This window comes from Nyctereutes procyonoides, unplaced genomic scaffold (genome assembly GCF_905146905.1).
Source record: "Nyctereutes procyonoides isolate TBG_1078 unplaced genomic scaffold, NYPRO_anot_genome, whole genome shotgun sequence".
Lineage (NCBI taxonomy): Eukaryota > Metazoa > Chordata > Mammalia > Carnivora > Canidae > Nyctereutes > Nyctereutes procyonoides.
In genome coordinates, this window is record NW_026575024.1 from 8444411 (window position 1) to 8452671 (window position 8261).

The 8261-nt window shown below is 39.1% G+C and overlaps 1 long non-coding RNA gene across 4 annotated transcripts; it reads right to left on the reverse strand.

Moving 5' to 3' along the window:
* Positions 1-1301: 1301 nt before the first annotated feature.
* LOC129494874 (uncharacterized) lies at positions 1302-8246 on the reverse strand. 4 transcript variants are annotated; one of them, XR_008661424.1, is made up of 4 exons: positions 8229-8246; positions 5703-6516; positions 5377-5496; positions 2913-4471 (listed from the first exon to the last, which is right to left on the reverse strand). It is a non-coding gene; the product is annotated as an uncharacterized LOC129494874 (long non-coding RNA). The 4 variants fall into 4 exon arrangements; XR_008661422.1 differs by lacking the exon at positions 8229-8246 and having other exon boundaries at positions 5703-5978; positions 6100-7413; XR_008661425.1 differs by lacking the exons at positions 2913-4471; positions 8229-8246 and adding an exon at positions 1302-2892 and having other exon boundaries at positions 5703-7413.
* Between the last annotated feature and the right edge of the window lie 15 nt (positions 8247-8261).

Consider the following 8261-nt stretch of genomic DNA (forward strand, 5'->3'; position numbering starts at 1 on the left):
CTACCTGAACACAGCCACCTTCCGGATTTTCATTTTTATAGCTTCCAGAGGGATTTCATTCACTTGATAATGTGGGCTCGTTGAAAAATAAACTGTCACATACTTCCTCCTTCAGGCTTCCTGTTCTTTCTGAGAAAAGCATTGGGGTTGTCTCTCTCACTCTCTTTCTTTCCTTTTTTTTTTTTTTTCCATTTGAGAAATATTTCAAAACATAAGGTATCAAATCAACAGGTTGTACACCTGAAACTGACACAATGTTGTGTGTCAATTATGTCTCCTTAGAGCTGGGGAAAAAAAATATTTAATGTATAAAGCTCTTCCTCTCCTTTGACAGACTAGCTACATTCAGCTCAAGCAGTCGGCCCTTTCTCTTCCTAAAATGAGATTCTCATTCGCACAGAATATTTCTCAACATACGAAGTAGGCAGCTAAATATATTTCAGATATTATCTTTAATCCATTCCAGCACATTTCAATCTTGGAATTAAACAAACGGAGGAACCAAAAAAAACAACAACAACAACAACAACAACAACAACAAAAAACAACAACCCAACAGCAACAAAACCCCAAACAAAACCAAACTCTCTTCCTTTCTGTCTCTCTCTCCACATAAACAATCCTGAGGTTTTTTAACACAGAAGACATCCATTCTTCCGGCATTGGTGCTCTTGACTCCAGCTTCCTAGCTCTAAACCCAGAAGATGTTTCAGATGACTCATTACTGGAATAAATGTTTCTAATGTTAAAGGTATGCAAATAGAGCATAATGGGTGAAGGAAGGCTCTGTGATATGATAAATAACGCTGAGAAGGGGACTGGTCACTGTGGACTCTATTTGCATACAGGCTTATCTTGTTTTTAAAGCAGGAGGGGAAAAAAAAAAAGAAGAGGAGGAGGAAGGGAAAAATCCTGACTTTCACCACATGCTCTGAAAATACAACTTCATAACAAGGCACAACACTCTGAGCCACGTTAACGAGCAGAGAGTGCTTAGTGTGAAAGACTCCCCAACCCATTAAAAACGTTTTCTAGAACGTAGAAAGCAAACAGGGGACTAGCCTCAGGTCATCTTACTGAGAAAATTGCACAATCAAACTTTTTGTCGCTCCAGTCGGCTGTGTTGGGTCAGGACTGATTCTGTTACGACTCGGGTTTCAGGAGTGGGCCCTGCCTGGGTGGTTGGACTCATCCCTACCTGGGTCCCAGGCGAGGCGAGCTCCCCAGCCAGCCAGTCCCATTAGAAGACAGAAAGACAAAAAAAAAAAAAAAAAAAAGAGAGAGAGAGAGAGAGAGAGAGAGAGAGTCGCCCCACAGTGGATCCTCTCCCTATATATCAAATTACAAATCTTGCCACGTTTTCTACAAGCCAGAGGCACCTGTCGTCATTTTGGAAGGGAAGTTCAAATTGCACATTTTTTTTTTTTACATCTCTGTAAACACATACTATCATCCATGGTGTGCTCTGAAAGAAATCATGCTCTCGTGCAATTGCTCACCCATGCAAGGTGGAAATATTTATTTCAAGGAAATAGGATGAGCAAAGTCCATCCTGACTCAGGAGGAGAATGGTTTTAAATAAATACTTCAGAAAATGTCTAAATTAATCCCATGAGGGAGAGTAGGAAGGGGTGGAGGAAGCACATTAGCAGGCAGGTGCCCCCGAAGAAGCCTCAAGCAGGTGTTCACCAGAGCATCTCACTCTGGATCATAGCAAATGTGACATGAGGTCCACTTCTAGTGGCCCATTTGCCAACTTTGAGGTCGGATGTGTTGAGAGAAAGTTGAATTGGGCTGAGAATAGACAAAGTACAAGTGCTGTGAAGATCCACCTCATAAATAGCTTTGGGTGTCTCTATTTTATATAGTTTGATAATCAACTTTGGGGGGCGGAGCACTGTCAAGGCTTCTCCAACAATGTACTCATGGTCAGAATGGAGCAGGTGTCCTATTCTTAGTGAAGTTTGATTCTGAAGTGGAAAGCAAGAGGAGGAGGTCAGGAAACTCAGGTACTGGAGACAGAGGGGGTAGGTGTCTTATTTAATGAGAGCTTGATTCCTTAAGACTGGGATTCAGACATAATTACTTCTGTACTTAAAACATGTCCATGTGTGTTTTTTTAAAGAAGTGAATATCCTCTTCTGATATCGAATTCAGGAAGCACAAAAAGCACACAGAGAAATACCAGTTTCCCTCCCACTGTGGTTATCCAGCCTCCCAGGGCCCTCCCTCCAAGTCACCATGAGGCCCAGAGCTAAGATTTTTTTTTTTTAAGGAGATAAGGACCCTCTCAATTTGGTTTTCCTTTACAATGTGAATATCCCTTTTGTGGTCTTTATTCCTGGATAATATGTCCTAAAATATCTTAAGATACAGAGGGGAAAAAGAGTTTCCTGGGGCCCCTCAGTAGGTTAAGCGTCTACCTTTGGCCTAGGTCATGATCCCAGAGTCCTGGGATCCAGTCCCAGGTAAGGCTCCCTGCTCAGTGGGGGTCTGCTTCTCCCTTTCCCTCTGTGCTCTCTCTCTCTCTTTCAAGTATATAAATAAAATCTTAAAATAAAAAGTTTCCTGGTATGAGTCTTTACCTGTTAGGGTTTTAATTCAACTGTCAGTGAAACTTTTTTTTTTTTCTCAGTTTTCAGAGATATTCTTTACCATTCTGCTGAACCAGAAGGAGCTGTGTGGGGAGGAGGATGGGGCGGTGAGTGGGTGAGCAGGAAGGGGGTCTGTATAGCCTATACCGTTGGTATTTTGCAAATTTTAAAAGAGAAAGGAAACAAGAGGTGATTTAACAATCTGACATTATTTTTAACACCTGAGAAACATCAGCACGTTGAACAATCAAATGAAGAAAAGCAGGATACAGCCAAGTACTCGGCCATTTTTTAAAAACTGCAAGGAAAAATAAATAAATAAATAAATAAATATAAATAAAAATAAAAACTGCAAGGAAACACACCAACGTAGGAACCGGGGCTGTTGCTGAATGTTTTAGGTGTTAACTTGAAGGGTGTTTTTCTGAAGTTTTTAAAATTTTCTGCAAAGAACAGGGGCACCTGTGTGGCTCAGTCGGTTGGGCTTCCAACTCTTGATCTTGGCTCAGGTCATGATCTCAAGGTCGTGAGATTGAGCCCCAAGTCAGATTCCACACTCAGCACAGAGATGCTTATGATTCTCTTTCTCTCTCTCTCCTTCTGCCCCTCCCCCCTCAGCTTCTGCTCTCTCTCTTAAAAAAAAAAATTCTACAATGAACAGTAAGGCTTCTAATCATAAAAATAAAGAAGTATTTTTAAAGGATTGTCCACTGCATACTAGAGTGTACCCTGTAGTCTTTGCTAAGTGCTACTGCAAAGTTTCGGAGCGCTTGTATTTAAAATAAGGCAGGTACACAGACCTAATGATATTCTCTTAGCTCATTGTGGAGTTATCCTGAATAACTCTGATTCATCTACTGGGGCTTCTACTATATTCTATTTACATGTGTTCAACACACATTTACATATAGATTAATCATAGATCTCATTTTCTTGTCTATCCCCACAGTTTGGAAGACGCTGTTTTTAACACCATGCAGGACACTCTGTATCAGGTCAATAAATAAAAATTTGAATATTCAGGAGCTGATCAGTTTTTTTTAAAAGGGCTGGTCCCGACCCCTCCAATTAGCCTGAGCATAGATGATAGACATTTTACCTAGTATTCTATAAAGACTCCTGGTAGTAGCTTCTTGGCTTGATCAGCTTAATGATTCATTTATACTTGCAATGTTATTTTTCAGCTGTATGCCTCTGTGTGCTTAAAGTAAAAAGGACAAAAATAAGTTTGAGGGGAAAAAAACAATTTAATTGCTTTCAAATGTTCCAATAAACTCAAACCCATATATTCTTGCTCAAGAATTTCCTTGCCAGATTATTACACACTTGCTTGCCAACTCTCTAGCTTTCTCTTCTTTTCCTAATCTTTGGAACTATAGAAGATATTAAGTGCTGTTGGCAGGTTGGAAAATGTAAATATATATATTCTCAAAAGACTTAAACATTCAAATGTCACAGGAAAGATTAAAAAGACAATCAGATCTCTGCACTTAAGAAGCCTGAACAAGTTTAAGAATCAGAAAATAACAAAACAGTCTTAGGCCCCAAGAAGAAAGAAGTGTTTTGTTTTGTGTTTTCACATTCATGTTTAAATAACCCTTCTGTTATCTTCAACTGTAGTTCCTACTGAGAAGTCCCAACAAACGGCTAGTCTCTATGACTAAGGAAATACTCTAACTAATGATCCACTGATAGGCAACGAAATATCAACAAGGCCAGGAGGGCTTGAAGGTTACTATCTAACAGACTGGTGGCACCAAGCAGTGGGCTCAGCTAGATGAGGAGGTAGCAGCGGCTGTACCCAGACCATCGCACATTTGCTAAGATTATTTCGGTCCATCGGACACCTCCAGGTGGGCACCATTCATCTGGGTTCTCTGTAGACAGGATACAATGGGAAATACTGTGAATAGTGGGTGCCTGTATTCAGAGTCAAAGCTTTGAATTACTACTGGCTAAAATTCTAGCATTTCTCTGATGTATTTACAGTGTTTTGCTTCATACCGGGAAACTAAGAAAGACACAAAATCTTTAATAACTTGGAAAAGTAAAGAGGAAGGCAGGAACGGTTTTCTAATGTACAGAAATGGAAGGGGACAAAATTTTTTAGAGTGAGTTCAGATCTCTTTTTTTCACAAGCATAATTCTTACTTAGATATGAATGCCGTCCTCCAAATATTAATAAAAATAATTTTATTTCTATCTTGATTTCTTTGAAACGGAAAGAAGATTCAGCTTCTTGGGTTTGGGATCATATTTTTACAATGTGTTGTTTTTATACACTTTCTTTAAAAAAAAAGATTTTTATTTTTAAGTAATCTCTTATTTTTAAGTATGGGGCTTGAACTCACATCTCCAAGGTCAAGATTCATATGCCCCCTTGGCTGAGTCAGTCAGGTGCCCCTATAAACTTTCCTTTTTTTTTTTAATTTTTAATTTTTTAAAAAAGATTTTATTATTTTAGAGAGAGAGAGTGTACAATCAGGGGGAAGGAGAGAGACAAGCAGACTCCACGCTGAGCATGGAGCCTGAGGCCAGGCCTGACCCCATGACCCAGATATCACAACCTCAGCTGAAATCATGAGTAGGAGGCTCAATTGACTGAGCTACCCAGGGACCCCTATAAACTTTATTTTCAAGAAAAAAAAAAAGATATGACATCTTCCAGGTCTCCCAAAAGACTATATCATAGTCACAGGGCACTTTTTATGTCTCTAATAGTTGTGATATGAAGAGGGAATAGAGAAACTGAGTTAGGGATAAAGTCAAACTGAGCTCTTACATGACCCAAGAATCCCAAAAGGCCATAATCCTGGAGACCCGGGATCGAATCCCACGTCGGGCTTCCGGTGCATGGAGCCTGCTTCTTCCTCTGCCTGTGTCTCTGCCTCTCTCTCTGTGACTATCATAAATAAAAAAAAAAAATTTATAGTTTAAGCCAGTGTCCTTGGCTCTGGATTCATCTTGACATATCTGTTAAAGTACATTAATTTTAAAATACATTTTTCATCGTAATTACCATGTTAAGTGTTACTAGAAACTCATTACTCTCTGGGACCAGAAGCGAAGGCTTTTGTTCTTAACAGAACCCATCAAGGGTTGGCTTACCCTGCTAAACAACATCAGACGTTCTCAAGCGCCAGAGGATGTCTTCAGAAGAAATAAAATGGGTCTTCTTTGCTCCCTCTTAGACTCCTGAGAAGGCAGGTTTGCCACTGAGGCAAACATTTGCTTTCTTCTTGGGATATAAGACTATGGGCTTTTCTTCTCCATTCTCTCACTTACAGTTAGGGTACTTAATTAGAAACCAAATATAAATCTCTCAACCTGCTGGTCAATGAGCAGAAGCATTCTTTGAAAAGGCCTAGTTCAAGGAAGAGAAGACTGAAAGAGAAAAAAAATGGAACAATGCCTCATTGAACAGATTTTGAGGATCCCTCAAGGGACAAAAACCAGGTTTTCCCCAAATGGTGTTTTTTAAGTATCTGTCAAATCTCTCATTCACCTGCTTAGGATTCTTTTACATTTCTTCAAAACCTCTGGAGCTCAAAGTAAACAATCATTACAATCCTTAAGTCCAATGTTAACAAGAACGTTTCCCAAGAATTTGACATTTCAATTAAGATTGCAATGTCGCCCCTGCCTTTTCAGAGATGATCAAATGTAGCACATCGGAAAACCGTGTAATCTTGTTTGGAAATCTTCCTCATGCTCTTGCATCCTGTGTTGAGTTCTGCCAGAAAACTTTAATACAAATCAGAAACTTAATTTAAGTAATTGCTACTAAAAAAGAAACTTCTGGCCCAGTACTGGGAGTCTTTTGACTATTAATAACCAAGAGAATTGTATTTTCAAGTTGGTGAAGTGCTCATTTATTCTGCTCCCGGCTGTGATCTCCGTATAGACAGGGTGTCCGGGAAGCCTGGAGACAAAAAAGAATATGCATAATGCTATTGTGGACATCTTCAATCTGCAAAAATCAGAATACAATAGGGTATGATAAAATAAACTAGAATGAAAGCAGAACAAAGGAAATGGTTAATGTAAATTCAATAACATTGTCTCGGGTTCCAGACTTTCTGGAACTCCCCTGTGAGAACCTGTGGGGTGTGTTGAGCCAATGAGTAGCTGGCTGAAATGGGAAACTCCACTGCAGGAAGAGCTGCTTTTCTGAAGCTGCTAATTAAGGAATGTGGAACCCTTCCTTCTGAGTCAGCTTGGTGGTATGTGGAGCTCTGTGCTGTTTGCTGCTTACATGATTATTGCATGAAACTTTGGAAGTAAAACCAGAGTATCTTGCCACTTAACATTTAAGAGGCTAGAGGTGGGGTGTGTGTATGTGTGTGTGTGTTTAAATGGTTCCTAATCTTTAAAATGGTCCGTGGCAGCTGGGCTTTTTATCAGCCGATCATATTTACAGCATAGTCTCAGATGGCAGGGTGCTATCCCAGAGAGAGGATTTGGACCATTTATGAGCTCACGTTAAGGTACACAGGCTTATCACAGCATTCTGGGGATTCACTACTATTACACAGCAATAAAAACATCTCTGCGGACTGTCAGCTCTTCTGATTTTTAATGCCTTTTTGGTAAAAGAAGGCATATCGTAGAAAATAATCTGAGAAACACGGGAGGTAAACAAAGGTCATTATCAGAAAACAACGACTTAAAACTTTTTAATAAGCATTTTGCAATGATGTAAAGGTGGAGAGGATAGTAAAACGAACCACCCCCATACCCAACACCCAGTTTTGCAATTTCAAGTTAACCACATTGCTTCAAATCTCCCGTTTTTAAAATCTGCTCAAGTATTATAAACTCTAACATGTCATTCTCCTCCTATATGTTTCAGGATATAGCTCTTATAAATATATATATTTATATATATAAGATATATATCTTTTTATAGCTCTTATATATATTTTTTAATTATAGCTCTTATAAATGTATTTATATATATTTAAGATATCAACTATAATACATTAAATTTTAATAAAATAAAATCTAATTAACAATTAAATATAATATATTAAATATAATATATATTAAATATATATCAAATATATATATATATATATATATATATCTTCCCCCCCCAAACATCCCATAGTGCCTTATCACAGCAGTTGAATTAAGAGTAAGTTCCTGCTATCACACAACACCCAGTCCCTACTAAAATGTCCCTTGATAAGAAAACCAAGGTAAACAATTCTACCTATACCTATATCTCCCCTTTTTGCTTACTAATACAAAGATTTCTGGCTTGTTAACAACGTGATTCTTGTGTCTTGATTTTTGCATTCGCCCATTAAAGCTATCTCCCAATGGCATATTTTCAAAACTTGGAAATTTCGAAACGGCCTTGTGCGCAAGGGCAGGAGATCACTTTGGAAGATGAACCACGTCTTCATTTGTGTGCTCCCCTGCACACACGGAGCGAGTGTTAGTGTAAAGCCCGCTGCCACGGAGATCTTTGCTCTCAAGACCTGTTCCTTTATTAGGGCTATTTCCTTAGGACAGGTTCCAGGAGGGGTCCGGCTGCATGCACCCAAATGTGTGAACATTTGTAAGGCCCTTGACTTGTCTCGCTGAGCTGTTTACAAAAGGACTGGACCAATTTACACTTCCACTTACAAAGGATGAGAGAGCCTCTATTAAAATGCTTAA